General features: G+C 40.8%; 1 non-coding gene across 1 annotated transcript; it reads left to right on the top strand.

Moving 5' to 3' along the window:
- The first annotated feature begins 24,960 nt into the window (after positions 1-24,960).
- LOC148874233 (small nucleolar RNA R71) lies at positions 24,961-25,067 on the top strand. The gene has a single exon (XR_016106098.1). It is a non-coding gene; the product is annotated as a small nucleolar RNA R71 (small nucleolar RNA).
- Positions 25,068-25,736: the final 669 nt, after the last annotated feature.

The raw sequence follows: 25,736 nt of genomic DNA, 5'->3' as shown, positions 1-25,736 counted from the left end.
GATTAAGATTATCCCCTATCCAAATACTGATTTGGATTGGGATAACTCCTAATTAGGAGGATTCTTAATCAAGAAGAAAGGAGGAGAAACCCTAAACAAGAAGGAAAAATATTAGATTTCGAACCACCTTGAAGAGATATAGGATATCTCCTGCGAATTGAGATAGGCTCTCAATCTCATTCATACTCCAGAAAAAGAAAAAAGGTAGTTCACCCTTTTCGCCTTTTAGAGTTCTCCTCCTGCCGCCGCCATCTGTTTTTTGCAAGATTAGATCTTTGCAGAAAAAGAAAGTCAAGAAATCTGTTCTTGACATTAGTCTTGCAACAAAGACTAAAAGGATTCAGTGTTTAGTGTTTCCAGAGGATTCTTGTGAAGGATCCAGTGTGTAGGACGCACCCTGCTGGTTCTGTTCCATCCACAGCTGTGTCATCTTCAGCAGGAACGGATCTTGGAGCATTCTTTGGGCGTGAACACCAACTTTGGGAGATACCGCTTCTCCGGATCAGGTATATTCCTCCCATTTATCTTTTGGTATAGATCTGGTTTGATTATGGTTCAAGTAGGATCATTGAATATTGTATTCTAAATTTAGGGAATATGATTCCCAGTTGGGAGAAGGTAGGAAATTTTTGAAATTCGCCCACCCAATCCGCAACCTTTATGGCGTCCATTAGATGGATCCTTTCATTCTTTCAGTGGTATCAGAGCCACAGGTTTGAATCTTGAACCAAAGGAAAATCAGATCTGACCCTGTGCAGATGGATAGAAGGTGTTCTTTCATGATTTGCGCAGATTGTTTTCTTTATTTCAAGAAACTGTTTCTTGTTAAGGGCAATTGATCTGAAATTAATTTTTATTAAATCCAAAATTTATTTAGAATTGTTCTTTATTTATTTTGGTTTAATGGACTGTTCGAACCTGGAGATCACAGTGCAGATTTGGCGCAGATAGTCTGCGCACCCTTTTTCTTTCTATTTATTTATATTCGGTTTGTAAATAATTTTTTTTTTATTTTAGACTGAATGTATAGGATTTGATCAAGAATGTAATTAATAGAAATAGGATTTCTGTTATTTTTCTTGATTAAAGAAGAAGGAAGAAGAAGGCGGCGCTGGAGATTTGCAGTTGGAGAAATTGCTTTCTGCGATTTGCAGTTTGTGAAACTGCAACCCTTGTGATTAACCTCTGTTTTGCAGGTGGTGCGAACAGTCCATAGTTTGATTTGTGATTGTTTGAAATCAAAATTATTAATTTCAGATCTTTCATGAATTAATTCTTGAATTGAAAATCAGTTTTGGATCCTCTCGGACTAGATTGGACCAAAACTGTTTGGACCGAATCTGGGGTTCGATAGAGACTGTTTTTCAGTCTGTATTTCTCACACTTGCTGTTCCAAATCTGATGTTCAATTACAAGGATTAATTTGGCCCACCTATAAAGCCCAGTTTTAAAGGGTTAAAACTGCAAAAGGCCCATTACTGTGAGATAAGCTGTATGGGCCGAACTGCTATCTGCGATTCAGCCCATACACCTAGTAGTCATTAATTGTTAATGACTTAGATTTTAAATGGGCTATTCAATGGGCTTTACAGCAGTTAATTGATTGGATCAATTCCTCCTTTACATGTGATGTTTGGATGTTTGATGTGCTGCGACCATGGGCCATAAGTACTTGGCCCATGAAGACTCGTTAGTGGCTCTTGCACACACCATGGCTAAATGCACATCATTGCCATAGTGTCCTTCAAGGTCATTGGATGACCCCTCTTTGCTTGGTGGGCCCCACAACCCTAAAAAGGGATGCATACGGAACTCCTAGCAGATTAAGGCCCACCAGAAATCTGACTTTATGAAAGTCAGTGGGAGCCACTCTGGTTTGACCTAAATTAAAACTAGGGCATTTTTGTTCCCTCTAGCAAATATGAATGCATGTGATAGGGAGACCCATATGATGGACTCTCTAAAGGCCTTCCGTCATTAGCACAATGATGGATCCTTCAGTAATGAGGAAACGCACCATAAAATTGGGCTATCCATTTGCTGTTGGATCTATTAGAGTGTTTCATAAGATGATAGGGGCATCATAGACCGATGTGGGAGAGGCTTCACCAGAAAATGGGAACTCTCTCACGGTACCTTGGTGTAACCTGAATATGATGGGTAAGCACTCACTGGACAGAAAGGTTTACCTAAAAACGGCTCTGAACCTTGTCTGACAGAGGCCAAAGGGAAACTCATTTGATGAGTGGATATGATCCGTCACAGAAAGGTGGTGAGGTTATGCAGCTAAAACAGTTGGCTTCACGCACCCCATGTGATTTCCCACATTTCCAGAGACATTTCATCGTCTCCGTCACTGAGAAAGGAGGGAAATCTCAGAGATGAACAAATGGGAATGGAACATAGATTAAAAGCCATATCTATGTAGGTAACATGAATCAAACTAAGGTTGTGGACTAATGATTTTGCTATTTTATCAGAAAATGGCAAACGGCCAATTTGCAAAGCTTCTAGACGATAACAAACTTAAGGGCCCAAACTATGCCGACTGGTACAAAAATCTTATGCTGGTCCTAACTTCCGAAAAGTTAGACAAGTTAGTGAAAAATCCTGCCCCAGAACGTCCGGGTGATAGGGCTTCTGAGGCCTGTAGGAGGGACTACCAAGAGTGGGAGGATAAGAACTCCCTAGCCCGATGCTTTTTTGTTGCCTCATTAGACAACTCAATACAGAGGCAATTCGATCAGATCGAACTAGCCAAGGACATATTGGACAGTCTAAGAACAATGTATGAAGAGCAGAACCGTTCTACTCGACAGAAGGTCCTGAAATTGTTCATGACCGCACAGATGACCAAAGGGCAGAAAGTTCATGATCATTGTCTTCGGATGATGGGATACATTAACGAACTTGAAGCTCTTGGATCCGGGCTAGATCTTGGCACGCAAGTGGATGCCATCCTCAATTCTTTGCCCTCTTCCTTCAATGCGTTCACAATGAACTACAATATGAATAAGCTGAATGTCAACATCCAGGAACTCAGCAATATGTTGCAGAGAGCTGAGGATCTACTCAAGAAGGATGAGCCTATGGTTATGCTTGCTGAAGCTAACAAATCGGGCAAGAAAAAGAGATAGGCAAAGAAGCCCCAGAAGAAAACTACCAAACCTAAGAAGTAGAAGAAGAACAAGGCATCTGATGTCTGTCACTTCTGCAAACAGACCAGCCACTGGAAGAGGAATTGTCCTGCCTACCTAGAATCTAAGAAAGGTAACATCGAAACTTGTGTCATAGAAACTAACATGTTAGTTACTTCTGTGTCCTGGTGTGTTGACTCCGGGGCTTCAACTCATGTGTGTAACTCACTGCAGGGGTTCAAAGTTAGCAGAAGGTTGAGTGAAGGTGAAGTGACATTATTCTTGGGAACAATTGCAAGTGTTGCAGCAGCGGCAATAGGAACCGTAGAATTAGTTTTTAAAGAAGGAATGCTTGTACTTAAAGATTGTCTTTATGTACAGAACTTGAGAAGAAATTTAATTTCTGTTTCAAAATTGTGTGCTGATGGATATACTGTTTATTTTAGTAATATGATTACTGTTAAACGGAATAATAAATTCATCGCATGCGGGGAACAAGAGAACGGTCTCCATGTTCTACATCCTTCTCTGGAAACTAACTTAACCGAAACTACGTCGGTTGAAAATCCCAAGAAAAGGAATCGTGATACAGTAAGTCCCACGTGCCTCTGGCATTACCGACTTGGCCATATCGGTATTGATCGAATCACAAGGCTGGTAAAGGATGGTCCTTTGGATTTTCTAACTGTAGAAAATCTTCCCACTTGTGAACCTTGCCTTCAAGGTAAGATGTCTAAGCGGCCATTTGATGGTAAGCCTGAAAGATCTGAAGGCACACTTGACCTAATACATACTGATGTATGTGGTCCCCTGAGTGTTAGGACACGGAATCAACACGTGTACTTCATCACCTTTACAGATGATTTTTCACGATATGGTTACGTGTACCTAATGAGACATAAGTCTGAATCATTTGAAAAGTTCAAAGAGTTCAGACAGGAAGTTGAGAAACAGTTAGGGAGAGAAATTAAGGTCCTTCGATCAGATCAAGGTGGCGAGTATCTCTCTGACGAATTCAGGGACTACTTAAAGGCCAATGGGATAGTGTCACAATTAGCTCCTCCTGCTACACCTCAACTCAACGGTGTTTCAGAGAGGAGGAATAGGACCTTGTTAGACATGGTCCGGTCACTACTCGTACGCTCACAATTACCCACATCCTTTTGGGGATACACATTAGAGACTGCTATCTACGTGTTGAATCGGGTTCCAACCAAATCAGTTCCAAAAACTCCATATGAACTTTGGACCGGAAGGAAGCCAAGTGTAAGACACTTGAAGATTTGGGGTTGTCCTGCACACGTTAAAAAACAAGTGCAGACAAGTTGGAATCTAAAACCAGCCATTGCCTATTTATAGGCTACCCAAAGGATTCGGTGGGTTATCTATTCTATGACCTAAGTGAGCAGAAAGTGTTCTGCAGTCGAAACGCCCAATTCTTAGAATCCGATTACATCCTGGACACCCATCGTCAGGAAATAGTTCTTGATGAGGAGAGCTCAGGAGCAGTGGGAGATGTCCCACAAATTCCAGGTAATGACCAACCTAGAAGAACCACCCGGGTATCCAGACCACCAGTCCGATATGGTTATGACCAGGATAGTTACCTGGTGGAAACCTTGACTAGTGAAGAGGATCCCGTGACTTACGCGGAAGCTATGTTAGACATAGACTCCCAGAAGTGGGTGGAGGCCATGAGAGCTAAAATGGACTCAATGGAGACCAATGGAGTCTGGACTCTAGTGGATCCGCCCCCCGGGGTAAAAGCAATTGGTTGCAAATGGATCTACAAGAGGAAGAAGGGCCCCGATGGCAGGATTGAGACCTTTAAAGCTCGCTTGGTGGCGAAAGGGTATACTTAGAAAGAAGGCATCGACTATGAGGAAACCTTTTTGCCCGTGGCCATGCTTAAATCCATTAGGATCCTACTAGCTGTAGCAGTGTACCATGACTACGAGATTTGGCAAATGGATGTCAAAACCGCGTTCCTGAATGGAGATCTTAGTGAAGATATCTACATGCAGCAGCCGCAAGACTTCATTGCTGCTGGTCAGGAACACATGGTATGTAAACTTAATAGATCCATATATGGACTTAAGCAGGCTTCTAGGAGTTGGAACATCCATTTTGATTCTGCAGTCAAAACGTTTGATTTTGAGCAGAATTCAGATGAGCCCTGTGTTTACAGGAAGTCCAGTGGGGATAAGATCACCTTTTTGGTGTTGTACGTGGACGATATCCTACTCATTGGGAATGATGTAGGAATGTTGACTTCGGCCAAGATATGGCTATCACAGCAGTTCTCCATGAAAGATCTTGGAGAAGCTTCATACATACTGGGTCTTCGACTCTATAGAGATAGATCGAAATGGATAATTGGATTAGCCCAGGCTGCTTATATTGACAAAATTGTCAAGAGGTACAGCATGGAGAACTCCAAGAAAGGAAACGTTCCTTTCAGGCACGGAGTCACTCTCTCCAAGAAGATGTCTCCCAAGACTTCTGAGGAGATTGAGAGCATGAGAGACGTTCCCTATGCCTCAGCCGTAGGGAGCATCATGTATGCCATGCTGTGCACTCGCCCTGACATTGCTCAGGCGGTGAGTGTGGTAAGCAGATTCCAGGCAAACCCAGGGCAGGAGCATTGGACTGTTGTGAAGAACATACTCAAATACCTTCGAAGGACAAAAGAGTTTTGTCTGGTATTCAATGGTAGTTCACTGCAAGTTCTAGGGTATACCGATGCCGATTTCCAGTCGGATCCAGATGATAGAAAGTCTACATCTGGGTATGTTTTCACGATAGGATCGTGTGCTATTTGTTGGAAAAGTAGCAAACAGGGGTCCACTGCAGACTCCACAACCGAGTCCGAGTACATTGCCGCAAGTGAAGCTGCCAAGGAAGCCGTGTGGATGAAGAAGTTCATACACGAATTGGGAGCGATTCCATCCAGCACATCTCCCATCCCGTTGTTGTGTGACAACAATGGAGCGATCGCCCAAGCTAAAGAGCCTCGGGCTCACTCGAAGTCGAAGCACATCGAGAGAAAGTACCATGTACTGCGGGAGATCGTTGGTAGAGGGGACGTCCGGATTCAGAAGGTAGTATCAGCAGATAATGTGGCTGACCCATTGACTAAGCCACTGACACAGAAGGTGTTTGAGAAACACGTGGAAAGTATGGGACTCCGGCTTGTACCAGATTGGACCTAAATGCAAGTGGGAGCTGTTAGACAGTTTTTTTTATGCCCTTAGCATCAATCTGATTTGATGTACTTTTGTTATTTAGTGGAAATAAATAAAGTGCATGTTTGATTCATGTTGTTTGGTTTAATTCTGTGTAAAACCCTAAAACTGGACCTTTATAGAGACTCGTGTTAGTTTTAAGTGTTCACAGCCGTTGGATAAGTCTGGGGAGATTTATCCTGCCAAGGCTGATACTGGTGTGCAACCAAGTGTTGGGATGGCCTATCTCAGCCACCAGGGTAAGACCCGAGGCACATGCAGTATGGGATTACTTGAATCCTTGAACCGGACCAAATTTCCCGTATTGCCCTGGACCTTGGAGATAGATGGGCAAAACTGGAAAGTTACACCTGACCCCTAGACTCGATTATGACATTTCACTAGGTGTTGGATCATGCTGCCTTTGATATGCCAATCAGTGAGATCCTTAGCGGGGATCAAAACCTGGGTATCTTGGGGCAGTTTGAGAATTCATCTGAGTGGGTGATCATAGTGACAGAATCAGCAACTTTGTCGGACAAAGGGTAATGATCGGGAATGCACTCTCTCTGATGGAAACCAAACTGGCGGCAGTTGATTTCAATCGTTGGAATTTTGTTTTGCAAAATTAATATATTTATATATATATGTACGGTTTCAAATTGTTTGCAAATGGTTTTAATTCCCGGGATCCATGTGAGAGGAGAGTGCGGCACTGTTCCTTGCAGCCGAGGGAGAGGTCCTCTCTTGTCGGGCAGTGCTTGATCATTAAGGGCTGAGAGGTTAAGTGTAAGACCATTGAGGATAATACCTGATGGGCTAATCTTGCATCTGCCCATAGTCCCTGGGTTTTTATAAGATGGCTTGGCCTAGGGACCACTTAATGTAAGTGTTGGGCCCATAGGGTCCATATGATGGACTCAAGGGGTTCATTGAGTTTTTCAGTGAATTCGGCTGGGTCTTGTTTTAAAGGCTGGGCCGAACCCATGTGGCTGGTGTGTAGATCAATGCTTGGGTCCCACACCATACAAAGAAGCCCAACTGGGCAGCAGATTGGAAAGTAATTAGACACTGAACACTTAATGGGCCAGAAGCCAATTTTGAGGTGGGCTGATATGATCACCCATCCTTGGGGCGAATCTGAGATTAATGTTAGTAAAAGGATTGGGCCTTTAGCCTTATCCACTCTTGGAGACCAAATTCAAATTAGATTTGAATCTGGTAACCTCTTGATAAGATCAGGAGTAAGCTAACTTTATCTGCAGATAGGATTAAGATTATCCCCTATCCAAATAATGATTTGGATTGGGATAACTCCTAATTAGGAGGATTCTTAATCAAGAAGAAAGGAGGAGAAACCCTAAACAAGAAGGAAAAATATCAGATTTCGAACCACCTTGAAGAGATATAGGATATCTCCTACGAATTGAGATAGGCTCTCAATCTCATTCATACTCCAGAAAAAGAAAAAAGGCAGTTCACCCTTTTCGTCTTTTAGAGTTCTCCTCCTGCCGCCGCCATCTGTTTTTTGCAAGATTAGATCTTTGCAGAAAAAGAAAATCAAGAAATCTGTTCTTGATATTAGTCTTGCAACAAAGACTAAAACGATTCAGTGTTTAGTGTTTCCAGAGGATTCTTGTGAAGGATCCAATGTGTAGGACGCACCCTGCTGGTTCTGTTCCATCCACAGCTGTGTCATCTTCAGCAGGAACGGATCTTGGAGCATTCTTTGGGCGTGAACACCAACTTTGGGAGATACTGCTTCTCCGGATCAGGTATATTCCTGCCATTTATCTTTTGGTACAGATCTGGTTTGATTATGGTTCAAGTAGGATCTTTGAATATTGTATTCTAAATTTAGGGAATATGATTCCCAGTTGGGAAAAGGTAGGAAATTTTTGAAATTCACCCACCCATTCCGCAACCTTTATGGCGTCCATTAGATGGATCCTTCCATTCTTTCAAAAAGTACATCATTAAAAGGAGAAGTAAATTTGCATTCAAGTGGGCTTTTGATAAAAAAATAAAATAAAATAAAAAAACATATGCTTTATTGAAATTCATGTTTGCATCCATTACAGCTAAAAGTCTGTTTGGTAATATAGTAAATTTGTCTGTGCAAAACTAACCCAACTTTGCAATTTATATGAACTGTTTCACTCTATATATTTGCATTCACACTTATTTGCATTGTTTCTAAATGCAGCGTTAGTGTTTAGTTGACTGGAGTCCTGCATGTATCTTAGATCTTTACAAATGTATCAAAAAGTTCATATTTCTTTTCCAAACAAAGAAGTTTAAATTGAAAAAAAGTTAGTTCTTTTTTGGTGGGGAATAATATATAAAGAAAAGTGTATTTTGGAATTAGAAGAAAGAGAGAGAAATAGAAAACCTTCATTATGACAACCTTGTCTGGGTGGAAGTGATGTTGTTGAGTTTCAGGGTGTAGGGAGTATAGGAGGCATGTGGGTTGTTATAAGAGAAATATAGAGTTTTAGTTTATTTGAAGAAAATTGGCATTTGAAAAGGTTGAGATTGGTTAGGTAGAAAGAGTGATAAGGAAAATAAAAAGTGTCTGTAGTGAGATATTGGTTGATGATTTTAATGATCAAGCCAGTGGGGGTTATCTTCTGGTTTATGGTGTTGGTTTGTGGGCTACGTTTTTTTGTCTCGAAAGTGAAATTACTTGTTTTTGGGTGGAGGTTGTAAAGGGGAGGGGTTGATGAAACTTTATTATATCTCTGTTCTTAGTGATATATTATCATCTAATCTTCTACTTTTTTTTTGTTTTGATTTATTTTCTTTTACTATAAAAAGAAAGTCTTATAGATGTGAGAAACAAAAAAGAAACAGACAGAATTGCCACGATTACACTCTTAATTCAATGAAAACCCAAAAACTCCTATAAAATATTCGTGTGATGATTTTGAATCTTTAAACATGAACTGACTATAACTAGGGGTGTCAATTGGACTGGATTTGGTCCAATCCGATCCACTCCAATATGAGTCCATTATAAGTGGACCAGGTCCAATCCAATCCAATGAATGTTTTGGACTAATTTGGACCTGTCCAATTCAGTGTCTGGACCATCCAATCTGTTCAAATTCAGTTTGAATTAGATTGGTTTCAACCCAAACCTGGTCAATTGATACATATATTCTTATCTTATATCAATGGACCAGATATATATTAGCTTAATCCAACCCAATTCAATATAAATTTGTTATGGACAGACTAGGTCCAATCCAATCTAATAAATATTTTGGACCGAATTGGTCAAATCCAATATGTCTTTTTGATCTGTCCAATCTGTTCAAATTGATTTTGGACTGGACGGGTCCAATCCAAAACTGGTCCATTGACACCCTTAACTATAACTAGTCAAATCTAACCCCATATTTTGATGAAAAAACATCCCTGGTGTTGGATTGAGCCCAAGTTCCAAATACCACCATTGTGCCATTCCAAGACTTGTTGCAAGGTCTTCCTTCTGATTGATCTCCATCTCTTCAGCATCAAATTCTAAGTTAATTCATCAAAACATAGCAATAATCCACTGGATTCATTTGAATTACACCCCATAGAATGAACCTTGCCGGTGAACCTAGCCACCTAGGTGTGCCTGAGGAACACCTTTTAAAACACTATAATGAACATACACACTTTGATACCTTACATTGAGTATTAGTAGATATATCTCTATTTTCTCAATATTATACTTCCTAATGGATCTGCAATAATTGATGGCTAAATGACTAAATGCTTGATCATGCCTTATACATTTTGGACATGTGTTACTAATTGGCTAAATGCATGGGCTAAGAATGTATTCATACAAAAGAGAGGCATATACTTCAGATGTAGCCAACTAGCTTGATTATTTCAAGCCTGGCCTAGCCCAGGCCCGGTACTGCATCAGACCAGGTAATTTGTGAGCCAGGTCTGGGTTGGGCCCAATACTTCAGGTACAGCACATTTACGTCATCTATGTCATTATGTATGACGTTATGTATGTTGTATCACAGCAACCACGTATGGGCTGTAGGGTTTGTATTTGCACCTTCTACATTCTTCCTTTTATTTTTGTTACCAGGGTGGTCGTCGGATTAAAAAGTATAGGGGCATGGGGTCACCTGAAGCCATGACAAAGGGTAGTGATGTCCGGTATCTTGGTGATACCTCTAAACTAAAGGTTGCTAATGCTCAGGGAGTTGTTGGAGCTGTTCCGGACAGTTTGAACTACAAAAACACTCGAAAATAACAGCAAGGAGAATATAAAAATAATCCACTTCAGTGTATGTTGTTTGGATCACTGAAGTTATAGGTATTTATAGAGTTCTTTTTAGAGTTTTATTTACATAGGGTCTCATACAAGATAAGATAAAGAGTAAGAGTACTAGATAGAGTACAGTTAGGAGGATCATTTTGATCCTAGTTTACAATTGATAAGATCATTGTTATCCTTATCTATCCTAGAGTCAGACTAGATCTGGACTGACTAGAGTCCAGACTCGATTTGGATCGGATATGGTTATCTCCAATATGCCCCCTCAAGTTGAACGGCAGGATGTGAAGCTTGGCCCATAGAAGACCAAATTGTGGTGTGGCTAGAGGCTTTGTGAAGATATCAGCAACTTGATCTTCAGAATAAATGTACCGGATAGATAATTTATTGGCCATGCAGAGATCTCAGAGGAAATGGAAGTCAACTTCAACATGATTGGTGCAGGCATGGAACACTGGATGTGCAGCAAGATATGTAGCACTGAGGTTGACGCACCATATATCTGGCTTCGAGATAGGGAAGCCCAAATCGGCCAAAAGAGACTAAATCCATAAGACCTCAGTTACAGTGTTAGCAACAGACCTGAACTCGGACTTCGTACTGGAGCGAGCAACAATTTGTTGCTTTTTGGTGCTCTAACTGATGAGAAGGCTACCTAAATAAATTGCAAAACCTCCCGTAGACCGGCGGTCATTGGACAACTGGCCCAATCAGCATCTGTGAAGGTATTCAGATGTAGAGAAGTAGAGGAGGAAGAAAAATGAAGACTGTGATCAAGAGTGCCTTTAAGATAATGCAGGATGCGCTTGATAGTATACCAATGTTCATCGGTTGGTGATTGAAGAAACTGGCAAACCTTGTTAACTGAAAAGGAGATATCCGGTCTAGTGGGAGTGAAATATTGTAGAGAACCAACAACACTCTGATATTCAGATGGATCGGAGAGAGGTGTACCAGATGTTCGACTTAAGCGTGCAGATGTCGCCATTGGAGAGCTACAGGGCTTAGCTCCTTTGACTTTGGTATGATGCAACAGATCAAGGATGTACCATTTTTGAGATAGATGAAGACCGTCAGAATTACACTAAGCCTCGATAACAAGGAAATAATTTAATGGGCCAAGATCCTTGACAGGAAAAACTACAGAGAGTTGCTGAGGCAGAGAGGTAATAAAAGAAGGAGAGGTCCCGATAATGATTATGTCATCAACATACACCAATATGTACAAGAGAGTGGAGGCACTCTTATAAATGAATAATGAGGGATTAGCCGGCCACAACGTTTTGAAAACCCAAATTAAGAAGAAATGAAGTCAGTCAAAAATACCAAGCACGAGGGGCTTGTTGGAGTCCATACAAGGCTTTCTTCAATTTGCAGACATAATCTAGGTAATCAGGATGTTCGAACCCCTTGGATTGACAAACATAGATGTCTTCAGTGACAAGTGAAGGGATAGGAAATCCAACATATGGATGCCCAAAGATTGCGGAATAAGGGGTGAATTTCAAAAATTTTTCTCTCCCTTCAACTGGGAATCGAATTCCCTATTTAGAAAATCATATTTTCAATGATCATTCTTGAACCATAAACCGAACCAGATCTGAACCAAAAGGAGTAGGAAGAGATAATACTTGATACAGAGAAATAATATCTCTCAATGGAGGTGTTAATGCCCAAGGAAGGATCCAAAATCTGCTCCCACTGAATCACCTGGATGGCTTGTGAATACAACTCCCACCAAACTTTTCTCCAAAAGATTGGAATCAAGATCCAATCTTGATTTCTCCCAAAGAATGGAGATCAAACTGCTGTATGCGGTGGCTACAGGAAGGAAGCGGCAAGAGAGTATTTGTAGGGAGCAGAATTCTCTCTTTTGTGATTTCAGCTCTGAAGATAAAACTATCTGTTGCTCGTGATTATGTGTCTAAAGGCTGCCGCCCCCTCTTCCTTTTATAATCGTAAAGGGATCAGCTCCTAATCCCATTAGGAATTGCTAACCCAAATCCTATCTGGATTAGATGTCCCTTCAACATAAGGGATAACCCTTATCTTATCTGTAGATTAGATCAACCATCTCCTAATCTAATTAGGAAGTTTCCAGATCTAAATCTTATTCAGATCTTAGACTCTCTAAGTGGATAGGGTGTGGTCCCAATCCTATCAGGTGATCCATCTCAGAATTCGCCCCTTAAGTGACTAATCAAATTAGGCCTGTTAGAAATGGGCTTAAGGCCCATTTAAGGTTATGTATTCATTAAGCCTTCCAAACAGCTGCCCAGTTGGACTTCCGTGTATGGCGTGGGACCCAAACATTGATCTACACATCAGCCACATGGGTTCAGCCCAGCCTTTGTTACAAGGCCTGGCCGAATACACTGTTATGGACAGTGCACCCCCTGAAACCCATCAAATGGGCTCTATGGGCCCAACACTTACCCTAAGTGGTCCCTGGGCCAAGCCACCTTGTAACACCCAGGGACTGTGGGCAGATGCAAGATTAGCCCATCAGGTATTATCCTCAATGGTCTGACACTTAACCTCTCAGCCCATAATGATCATACACTGCTCGACAAGAGAGGACCTCTCCCTCGGTTGCAAGGAATAGTGTTGCACTCTCTCTTATATGGATCCCGGGAATTAAAACCTTTTGCAAATCATTTTGAAACCATAATATATATACTTTTATATCTCATATAAAATATATTTTACAAAACAAATCTCAACGATTGAAATCGGCTACCGACAGTCTTGGTTTACAACAGTGAGAGTGCATCCCCGATCATTACCTTTGTCCGACAAAGGGGCTGATCTTGTCACTATGATCACCCACTCAGATGAATTCTCAGAATGTTCCAACATACCCAGGTTTTGACACCCGCTAAGGATCTCACTGATTCGTACATCAAAGATAGCCTAATCCGACACCTAGTGCAATATCATAATCGAGTCTAGGGGTCGGGTGTAACTTTCCAGTTTTGCCCATCAATCTCCAAGGTCCAGGGCAATACTAGAAATCTGGTCCAGTTCAAAGATTCAATTAATCCTACATTGTAAGTGCCTAGGGCCTCACCCCAGTGGCTGAGACAAGCCACCCCAACCGACTTGGTGGCGCCACAGTGTCAGCCTTGTCAAGATAGGTCTCCCCAGACCGCCCCACTGGCTGTGAACATTCTAAACTAACACGAGTCTCATTAAGTGTCCAGTTTAATGGTATTACACAAAAACATACCAAGGGAACATGAATTAAATATGCACTTTTATTCATTTACAATAAACTCATAAAGTACATCATTTTGATTGAAGCTAAGGGCATACAAAACTATCTAACAGCTCCCACTTGCACTTAGGTCCAATCAGGTACTAGCCAGAGTCCTATACTTTCCACGTGTTTCTCAAATACTTTTTGTGACAGTGGCTTAGTCAATGGGTCTACCACATTCTCCGTTGATGCTACCTCTTAACATCATTCTCCCGTTGATCCACTGTTGTCATACAACTGTGGAATGGGTGATGTGCTGAATTCCAAATTTAGGAATGAACATCTTCATTCATAAGGCAGCCTCACTTACGGCAATGCGTTCGGCTTGGGTTGTGGACTATTAATTTGCTACTCAGGACCCCTGTTTGCTGACATTCAGGAAACAACACATGATCCTATCGTGAAAACATCTCCAGATGTAGACTTTCTATCATCTGGATCCAACTAGAAATTGGAGGCTGTATACCCTTGGATCTGTAGTGAGTTACCATCGAATACTAGACAAAACTCTTTTGTCCTTCGAAGGTACTTAAGTATATTTCTCACAGTAGTCCAGTGCTCCTGCCCTGGGTTGGCTTGAAATCTGCTTACTACACTCACTGCCTGAGCAATGTCAGGACGAGTGCACAGCATGGCATACATGATGCTTCCTACGATAGAGGCATAGGGAACATCTTTCATGCCATCAATCTCCTCGGAAGTCTAGGGAGACATCTTCTTGGAGAGAGTGACTCCGTGCTTGAAAGGAACATTTCCTTTCTTGAAGTTTTCCATTCTGTATCTTTTGACTATTTTGTCAATGTAGGCAGTTTGGGATAATCCTATTATCCGCTTCGATCTATCTCTATATAGTCAAAGACCCAGTATATAGGAGGCTTCTTTAAGATCTTTCATGGAGAATTGCTATGAAAGCCATACTTTCACCGTAGTCAACATTCCCACTGTTAGACAGTTTTGTATGCCCTTAGCTTTAATAGAAATGATGTACTTTATGAATTTATTGTAAATGAATAAAAGTGCATATTTGATTCATGTTCCCTTGGTATGTTTCTGTGTAATACCCTTAAACTGCACACTTAATGAGACTCGTGTTAGTTTAGAATGTTCACAGCCAGTGGGTCAGTCTAGGGAGACCTATCCTGACAAGGCTGACACTATGGTTCGCCAAGTCGGTTGGCGTGGCTTGTCTCAGCTAACAGGGTGAGACCCTAGGCACATACAGTGTGGGATTAATATCTATCTTTGAACTGGACCAGATTTCCAGTATTGCCCTGGACCTTAGATATTGATGGGCAAAATTGGAAAGTTACACCCGACCCCTAGACTCAATTATGATACTGCACTAGGTGTCGGATTGGGCTGTCTTTGATGTACGAATCAGTGAGATCCTTAGCGGGGGTCAAAACCTAGGTATGTTGGGATAGTCTGAGAATTCATCTGAGTGGGTGATCATAGTGACAGGATCAGCCCCTTCGTCCGACAAAGGTAATGATCAGGGATGCACTCTCACTGATGGAAACCAAGACTGCCGGTAACCGATTTCAATCGTTAAGATTTGTTTTGGAAAATATATTTTATATGAGATATAAAAGTATATATGTTATGGTTTTGAAATGTTTGCAAGTAGGTTTTAATTCCCGGGATCCATATTTGAGAGAGTGCAACACTGTTCCTTGCAGCCGAGGGTGAGGTCCTCTCTTGTCGAGCAGTGTATGATCATTATGGGCTGAGAGGTTAAGTGTAAGGCCATTGAGGATAATACCTGATGGGCTTATCTTGCATCTGCCCACAGTCCCTTGGTCTTACAAGGTGACTTGGCCCAGAGACCACTTAGGGTAAGTGTTGGGCCCATAGAGCCCATCTGATGGGTTTCAGGGGGTGCACTGTCCATAACAGTGTATTCGGCTAGACCTTGTAACAAAGGATAGGCTGAACCCATGTGGCTGATGTGTAGATCAATGTTTGGGTACCACGCCATACAAGGAAGCCCAACTGGGCAGCAGTTTGGAAGGCTTAATGTATACATAACCCTAAATGGGCCTTAAACCCATTTTGAACTGGGCTAATTTGATTAGTCTTTCAGGGGCAAATTCTGAGATATGATCTGCTGATAGGATTGGGCCCACACCCTATCCACTCAGATAGTCCAAGATCTAAATGAGATTTAGATTTGGAAACTTCCTAATTAGATTAGGAGCTGGCTGATCTAATCCACAGATAAGATAAGGATTATCCCTTATCTTAAAGGGACTTCTAATCCAGATATGATATGGGTTAGCAACTCCTAATGGGATTAGGAGCTGATCCCTTTAAGTCTATAAAAGGAAGAGGGGGCGAGAGCCTTTAGACATCCAACACAACAGACAACCAGCAGTCTTGTCTTCAGAGCTGAGATCACCGAGGAGAGAATTCTGCACCCTACAAATTCTCTCTAGCCGCCTCCTTCCCGCAGTTGCCGCCAATAGCAGTTCGATCTCCATTCCTTGGGGAAATCAAGATTGGATCTTGATTCCAATCTTTTGGAGAAAGGATTGGTAGGAGTTGTATTCACAAGCCGTCCAGGTGATCCTTGAGAAGGATCAAGTTCTTTTGGAATGAAATTGTTGATTCTGCTCCACCCTGCATTGTGCCATCTTTAGTGGGAGCAGATTTTGGATCCTACCTTGGGTGTGAACACCTCCGTTGAGAGGTACTATTTCTCTATATTAGGTGTTATCTCTCCCTACTCCTTTTGGTTCAGATCTGGTTCAGTTTATGGTTCAAAAATTATCCTTGAAAATATGATTTTCTAAATAGGGAATTCGATTCCCATTTGAAGGGAATGAAAAATTTTTGAAATTCGCCCCCTTTATTCCACATTCTTGGGCATCCATGTGATGGATTTCCTATCCCTTCAGTGGTATCATAGCTATGGTTCAAATCTTGAACCATTCTGTTTCAGATGTGAACCTGCACAAATAGGGAGAAGGCGTTCTACCTAATTTGTGCAGATATGGGTTTTGGAAAATTTGTTCCCGAAACCGATAGGCAAATAATCTGAAATTAATTTTAAATAAATCTGATTGTTATTTAGAATAGTTCTTTATAATTTTCTTAATTTATGGGCTATTCATACAAGAAGAGATCAAAATCTTGGTTTGCGCAGGGATAACTGCAAGATTTGCAGTTTATTGAATTTATTTATTACATTTGGTCTGTAAATAATTTTTTTTTTTTTAATTTTAGACTCAATGTATAGGCATTCGATCTGATGTAATAATTAATAGAAATAGGATTTCTATTTATTTTAATTTTGGATCAAAGATGGCGGTGCAGAGAAGGAGATTTCGTAGATGGGAGATTCGCTATCAGCGATTTGCAGTTTAAGAAACTGCAATCTGTGATCTAACCTCAGTTATTTAATTTTAGATTATATTCTTGAATTAAGGATTTAATTAAAAATCAAACCCTAGACCCATTCAAACCAAGATTGGTTCAAATTGTTAGGACCAAATCTAGGGTTTAATCAAGGCTGTAAAGGCCCAGTTTTAAATAGTTAAAACAACAAAAGCCCATTTTAAAGGATAAAGCTATATGGTCTGAACTGGGTAACCCTAATTCAGCACATATACCAGATGTGTGGCTCATTGTGACACTAGCAAGTGCACTAGCCGTTCAAATAATAAAGTAGTGAGTGAAGTATCGTTCCCACGAGGATTTAGGAAACAATTACCAATACTAAATTGAGCACTTCTTATCTGATCAACAAATAAATCAAAACTTTAATGAAAGCTAAAAAATTCTAAATTAAAATCTATCTAAATCATTGGCCCAATTGCCTTCAAATCAGGTTAGAAGAGTAAGCAGTAAATGTCAATCTCAGAATTCAGCAATCTATCAATTTGGATCATTCGAATAAATCATGATTGAGCCTTGGTTTGGTGAAACCCCAAGGTCATGAACAGCCTCTCTCAAGCGCATGTTCATCCTATGCAAGAGTGACGGTTCTTCTATCTCTAGCAAGAATCTAATCCCCATGCATACATTTCTTCAAACACTTCTAAGGCATCAATTCAAATCTGAATTGATCACCAACTGAATTGTGCAAGTTATCTCTAACCTTGCACTCAATTCAGTTCTTGAATAGTAGATCTGAATTCCTAGAGTCTCTCTCAAGCACTCTAGGAATTCCAAGCTGTAGAGTAATTCGCCCAATCTGAAAATTGCAGATCTGAATTCTCTCTCAAGCAATTCAAATCTTGCAATCTCAGATCTGAGAATTCAGATCTGAGTTTTGAAGGTTACTTGGCCGAATTACTCTACAATAACACCCTTATTCAAGAAACTTCAAGTACAATTCATGACCATTTGAATGAATCAAAAAGAATTAGATTGCTGAACTGAAATTTTACAAGTTGAAATACATCAAGGAAGAAATGGAAAAAAAAGAGAAAGAATAAAGAAAATATAACAAAGAAACTGAATTCGAATCAAAAGAGAATGAAACTACAATTGATTTATTACAAAAGATCTTTGAATCACAAACCCTCAATTCGAACTCACCTTCTCTTCTAGCTTGCTTGTCTTGAACTTCCTTCAGCCCTTCTTCTTTTTCTTCCTTGCGCCTAGCCTTCTTCTCTTCTCTTCTCTCAAGGTGGCCGAACCTCTAAGAGTGGGAGAGCCTTCCTCTCAAGCAATTGAACAACTTTCTCCCCTCCTAGAGGCCTCCTTATATAGTTTTTCAAGGGGGCTCTTGCCCCTTCTTGAAGCCTCTAGAATGGGGTGTATTACACCCCTCATGAACCTTCTAGAGTGCTCCCTCCTTCTCTTCAAGAAACTCCTAGAAGTTGCCGCCCCTAGCTCCCTTTGGGCTGCTATTTGGGCTACAACTTAGCTTGCTTTTGAGCTCATGTGGGCTACACTCTAGGCTATTATTTGGGCTAAAAATGGGCTGGGCCGAAATTTCCTTCTTGCTAGGCTTCTTCCTTTGGATTTTTCAAAGAGTTTCACTTGCTCTTCTTGGGCCGAATGAAATTCTCTTGCTCTCATGGCTGGGCTGAGCTGATCTTGATAAATTTTGGGTTTTCTTTTTTTGCTTTTGCCTTCTTTTGGTTGATTTGGCTCCCCTGAAATCTTTCTTGCAATCAAGCTAAAATAGGGCAAAATTTAATTAAACCATCATAAAATTTCATGCAAAAACCTCATAAAATATAGATAAATTGTAGGTTCATCAAATACCCCCACACTTAAGCTTTTGCTTGTCCTCAAGCAAAGACATCAGCCATAAACTTAACATTCCCCCCTTCTATTCTCACCATTTACCTGGTGAACTTTTTAAGATAGAAATGCATTGAGTAGTCGGGGAACTTTTGTAAGTGCTCAACTCTTATTCTTGTAAATTACCATTTAAGATATGTATCAGATCCGAGGAAAGGAGAATATGAATTTCATCATAGTCTAGCCTTCACTCCTAAATCAGCTCCTTAATTGTCAAGGTTAATAATCAAATTTCACTAAGTTTCACATCTGTAACTAAATCTCAATGAGAGTTCAACTTTAGAGTGCCCCTTTGAACCTCGGTTGTCACCACAATTACTTATTTCTAAGGGTGAGTGCATCTTATGCTCCATCTCACCCTTTTTTTTTTTCGGTGTGAGTGCATTTTATACTCCATCTCACACTTTTCTCTCTCTTTTACTTTTCTCTTTTTTTTTTTTTTTTTTTTTGGTGTGAGTGCATCTTATGCTCCATCTCACACTGGTCACTTACTTGAGGTAGAACTCATGTTCTATGCTGCTAGTTTTACTATTCAGCTCAAAATAGCAGAGTCAATTTGGGCTTTTGTCCTTCTTTGCAATTATTGAACCTCAAGAATCAGCACTTCAGATGTGCACTAGCTCTCTTGACCATTAACCATGAAATCAAGGGCTTCCATACACATGAAGATAGTTAGGGCTAGTCATGCTGAAAAGCATATTCAGCTCCCCTTTTCTCATGCATAAATCAAATTGGGTCATTCACAAGAATAAAAACTTAACAAGTACATCAGTCTCCCTCAACTCATTGAATTCCTTCTTAAAAAAAATCATCAAATAAATAGTAATGAACTTGAGGGGTTCCAGTCTTTTTTTTAGGTTATGTCATTGCCTGCATATGTGTGTTGGGGTGCATGAGGTGCATGGTTTCAACCCCCATACCCTAGCCTCGGGCTCACTCCCCCACACTTAAGATGAACATTGTCCTCAATGTTCGTAGTGTTAGGGAGTCACACTTGCTAGAGCAAACTGAAGAAAAGAAAATGATGAACTGAGTCCTTAAAGAATTGGAATTTTGAGAAAAAGATCTTTATTTTACTAACTAATATTCTAAAAAGATAAATGACAAAAAGATTCCTTAACTTGTTCATGAGCAAGCATAAGAGATTATTGGTTATCTAGATAAACAGTGGATGGAGGGGGTACAGTACTGCCCATTAAATATGGTTTCAGGCGCTGACCATTTACTTTAAACGTGCCCTGAACCGGGTGGGTGAGTTCTATAGCCCCATGGGGAAAAACCTGTGAAATGGTAAAGGGTCCAGACTACCTGGATCTCAGCTTACCTGGAAACAAGCGGAGACGGGAATTATATAACAATACCTGTTGGCCTACATAAAAGTCCCGTCTCAGCAAGTTCTTATCATGCCAGTTTTTTATTCTTTCTTTATAAACTTTGGCATTCTCATAGGTGGTAAGTCTGAATTCATCCAATTCATTCAATTGCAACCGCCTTTTAGCCTCTGTGGCCTGAATGTCAAAATTTAAGAATTTAAGAGCCCAATAGGCCTTGTGTTCCAATTCAACTGGTAAATGGCATGCTTTACCAAAGACCAATCTGTAGGGGGACATGCCAATGGGTGTCTTAAATGCAGTTCTGTATGCCCATAATGCATCATCTAATTTGATGGACCAATCTTTTCTGGCGGATGCTACGGTCTTTTCCAGAATTCTTTTGAGTTCCCTGTTAGCCAACTCCACTTGGCCACTGGTTTGAGGGTGATAAGGGGTAGCTAATTTATGTATAATTCCATATTTCTGCATTAACCTCTCAAATTGGCTATTGCAGAAGTGAGTTCCCCTATCACTAATTATAGCTCGCGGAGTGCCAAATCGGGAGAATAGCTTCTTTAGGAAGTGTACCACCCTTCTTGAGTCATTTGTGGGTAAAGCCATGGCTTCTACCCATTTATATACATAGTCAACTGCAACGAGGATGTACTTATTCCCAAAAGAATTCGGGAAAGGTCCCATGAAATCTATACCCCAAACATCAAAGATTTCACAGATTAAAATATTGGAAAGGGACATTTCATTCCATCGGGAAATGTTTCCCGATCTTTGGCATTTGTCACATGTAGACACATACCGATGGGCATCTTTGAAGAGTGTGGGCCAATAAAAACCTGATAGCAAAACCTTGGCTGCAGTGCGACTAGCTCCAAAATGACCTCCTGCTTCTTTATCATGGCAAAATTGGAGTACCGACTCCATCTCCTCCTCGGGGACACATCTCCTTATGATCTGATCTGCACACAATTTATACAAAAAGGGTTCCTCCCACAGATAGTAGTTTACATCAGAAAAGAATTTCTTTTTCTGTTGATATGAAAGGTTAGGAGGAAGAACTTGTGCAGCTAGATAATTAGCAAAATCAGCATACCAAGGATATGAGTATTTCTGTATTGAGTACAACTGCTCATCCGGAAATTCTTCTCGAATGTTGCTGGTTATCTCCTCTTTTGAGCTTACCGTGTCCAACCGGGAGAGATGGTCAGCAGCCAGGTTTGCAGCACCCTTCAGGTCTCTAATCTCAATGTCAAACTCTTGCAATAAAAGGATCCACCTGATCAGTCTTGGTTTTGAGTTTTGCTTGGTAAGCAAGTGCCTTAATGTCGAGTGATCTGTGTGGACAACAACCTTGGATAATATCAGATATGAACGAAACTTATCAAGTGCAAATATTATTGCTAGCAGCTCCTTTTCTGTGGTGGTGTAATTGAGTTGGGGTCCAGTCAAGGTTCTGCTTGCATAGTAAATTGGCTGAAAATGTTTGTTCATTCTTTGTCCTAAAACAGCTCCTATAGCAAAATCACTCGCATCACACATCAATTCAAATGGGAGGGTCCAATCTGGTGCTACCATGATAGGTGCATGGATCAATTTGCCTTTCAAGATGTTGAAAGCATGAAGGCATTCAGTTGAAAATTCAAAAGGCACTTCTTTCTGAAGCAAGGTAGATAATGGCTTGGAAATTTTTGAGAAATCTTTAATAAACCTTCTATAGAATCCGACATGTCCTAAGAAACTTCTCAAAGAACGAACAGATGTTGGGGTTGGCAATTTTTCAATTGCCTCCACCTTGGCCTTGTCGACTTCTATACCTCTTTGAGAGATCTTGTGTCCAAGCACTATGCCTTCGTGCACCATAAAATGACATTTCTCCCAATTCAACACAAGATGTGTTTCTTTACATCTAGTAAGCACCTGTTCCAGATTATTCAAACATGCATCAAACGAAGAGCCAAAAACTGAAAAATCATCCATGAAGATCTCAATAAATTTTTCAACCATATCAGAAAATATAGACATCATACATCGCTGAAAGGTTGCTGGGGCATTGCATAACCCAAAGGGCATCCTTCGGTATGCAAAGGTTCCATATGGGCAAGTAAAAGTGGTCTTTTCTTGATCTTCTGGTGCAACTGGTATCTGGTTATACCCTGAATATCCATCCACGAAACAATAATACTCATGCCCGGCTAGCCTCTCCAACATTTGATCCATAAATGGGAGAGGGAAATGGTCCTTTCGGGTGGCTTCATTTAATTTTCTATAGTCAATACACACACGCCATCCGGTAATGGTTCTAGTAGGGATGAGTTCATTTTTCTCATTTGGAACAACAGTTGTACCCCCTTTTTTGGGCACAACTTGCACAGGGCTTACCCAAGAACTATCAGAAATAGGATAAATGATCCCAACATCTAACAACTTAATTATTTCAGCCTTTACCACTTCTTTCATGTTGGGGTTCAGGCGCCTTTGGGGCTGAACGGAAGGCTTGCTGTCCTCTTCCATCAAAATTCTGTGAGTGCAGATTGATGGATTAATGCCTTTGATATCTTCTACCTTCCAAGCTATAGCATTTTTGTGTTCTCGTAGCACTCTTAATAATTTTTCTCTTTGTAAGGGATTCAGCACTGCGAAAATTATCACGGGGAGATCTGATGGTTCCTCAAGGAAAGCATACTCTAAATGGGATGGTAATTGCTTCAGTTCAAGGGTGGGGGGTTCTTGGGGTGATGGCTTACCTGATGGTCCGGGCAATTTGCCTAAGTTCTCTAATTTAAGAAACCTCTTTCCCTTGAATTGAGGCTTATCATTCAGGTATGCTATCATGAGGTTTATTTTTTCATTTTCTACTTCTTCAAGTTCTCCCTGTTGGAGGCAGAGTTCAAGAGGATCAGTTATTCTACTTACCTGGAAGCATTCATCAATTGTCAATTCAATGGCATCAATCATAAAACAAGAATCATCACTAGAGGGTGCATGTTTCATAGCATCAGACATTTTAAAAATGATCTCCTCATCTTGTATCCTAAGGCTGAGTTGTCCTTGTTGGACATCAATCATTGCTTTCCCGGTAGCCAGGAAAGGTCTCCCTAGGATAAGCGGGACCTCCACATCTTCTTACATGTCTAACACAATGAAATCAACTGGAAAAATGAATTTGTCAACTTTAACTAACACATCTTCTATGATCCCCCTAGGATGTCTAATGGATCTATCAGCCAATTGTAATGCCACTCTAGTGGGTTGGGGTTCATTCAACCCCAATTTCTTGAAGATAGAATATGGCATTAAATTGATGCTAGCTCCCAGGTCACATAAAGCTTTTTCAATTTTTAAACTGCCAATGGTACAAGGAATAGTGAAACTCCCTGGATCTTTGAGTTTCTGAGGCAGCTTGTTCAGAAGGATAGCAGAACATTCCTCATTTAATGCAACTGTAGCCACATCTCCCAGTTTCCTTTTGTTTGCCAATAATTCCTTCAAAAACCTTGCATAGTGTGGCATCTGGGCTAAAGCATCAGCAAAAGGAATATTAATATGTAAACTTTTAAATATTTCAAGAAACTTACCAAATTCCTTCTCCAATTTTTGTTGCTTCAGCCTGTTAGGGAATGGAACTTGTGGTTGTTGGTGCATCCCTTGTTGTGCTTCTGGTTGTTCCGTCTTCTGTTGTCTGGTCCCAAGGCTTGTTTCTGCCTTGGGTTCAGCCAAACTCTTCTTTTCTACCTCAGGCAACTCTTTTCCACTCCTTAAGGTAATAGCTTGCACCTGCTCTCGTGGATTCACTTCAGTGTTGCTTGGAAGAGTTCCCGGCAGTCTGGAAGAGATTAATTGTGCCAATTGCCCCACTTGGTTTTCCAGGTTATTGATTGAGGCTTCCTGGTTCTGGAACCTAGTTTCTGCACCTACTATAAATTTTGTCATCAGTTCCTCCAAATTGGATTTTGGTTCAGGCTGATGATAAGTCTGGTGGAACGGCTTGGAAATATGCTGATTTGGCCAGGACTGGTTTGAATGTCCCCTCCATCCTGGATGAAAAGTATGGTGACTCTGGTAACCCTGCTGTCTTGACGAATTGCTGACATAGTCAACTTGTTCAGTAGATGGTCTGAACTGATTGCCAACTTGGCAGTCTGTACTGATGTGGCCTCCCCCACACAATTCACAATTAAGAGGCTGCACATGCATGGCAGCTATCTGCATTTCATCTATTTTTTTACTGAGTGCTCCTATTTGTGCAGATAGTGCTGTATAAGTGTCAACATTATGCAAGCCTTGCTGCTTCCTAGTTTGAGTTCTTTCCGAATGCCATTGATAATTGTTGGCTGCCATTTCCTCAATAAGTGCATGGGCAACCTCAGGAGTTTTATTATTTATGGATCCTCCGGCTGCAGCATCTAATATGGTCTTATTTGAGTCAGTAAGACCATTATAGAAAGTCTACACTTGCAGCCAAATGGGGAGGCCATGGTGAGGAACTCTCCTTAACAGCTCCTTGTAACGTTCCCATGACTCATATAAAGATTCCCCCTCTTGTTGGAAAAAAGTAGTGATGTCATTCCTCATTTTAGCAGTTTTAGAAGGGGGAAAATATTTAGAGAGAAAACGGCTGACCATTTCGTCCCATGTGGCTATAGATCCTACCGGTAATGAGTTCAACCAAGCTTTGGCTTTATCCTTCAAAGAAAATGGGAATAACCTCAGCCGGATGGCATCATCACTTACCCCATTGTGTTTGAAGGTGTCACAGATTTCCAAGAAGTTAGCAATATGGGCATTCGGATCCTCATGGGCCATACCACAAAACTGAACCGTATTTTGTATCATTTGGATTATGGTCGGTTTAATTTTGAAGTTATTGGCAGCAATAGTTGGCCTGATAATGCTGGAGACAGTCCCGGTGAGGGTGGGCTTGGCATAATCCATCATAGTTCTTTGTTCAGCCATTTCTTGTGCTTCTTGTCTGACTTGCTTAGCAGCTCTCAAACGGACACGGAGAGTCCGTTCAATCTCCGGGTCGTAAAGGATCTCTTCTAGTTCAGGTCTGCTTGTCATAAACTGTTAAAGTCAAAGCAATAAAAATGCCAATATTCTCAAAAGAAAATAAATAACTAATCCTATCACACTGAAAATGTAAAGTGAATTATTGGAATACAAAACCTACATCCTATTATGAATAAATGAAGCCGATTATACTAAAAGCAGATTTAAACCAATCATCTTATTCAAGGTTCCTTT

Source organism: Nelumbo lutea, chromosome 1, assembly GCF_056320005.1.
Source record: "Nelumbo lutea isolate HS-2025 chromosome 1, American lotus-T2T, whole genome shotgun sequence".
NCBI classification, from domain to species: domain Eukaryota; kingdom Viridiplantae; phylum Streptophyta; class Magnoliopsida; order Proteales; family Nelumbonaceae; genus Nelumbo; species Nelumbo lutea.
Note: the sequence above shows the minus strand (reverse complement) of the source record. Positions and strands in the feature narration are given on the sequence as shown.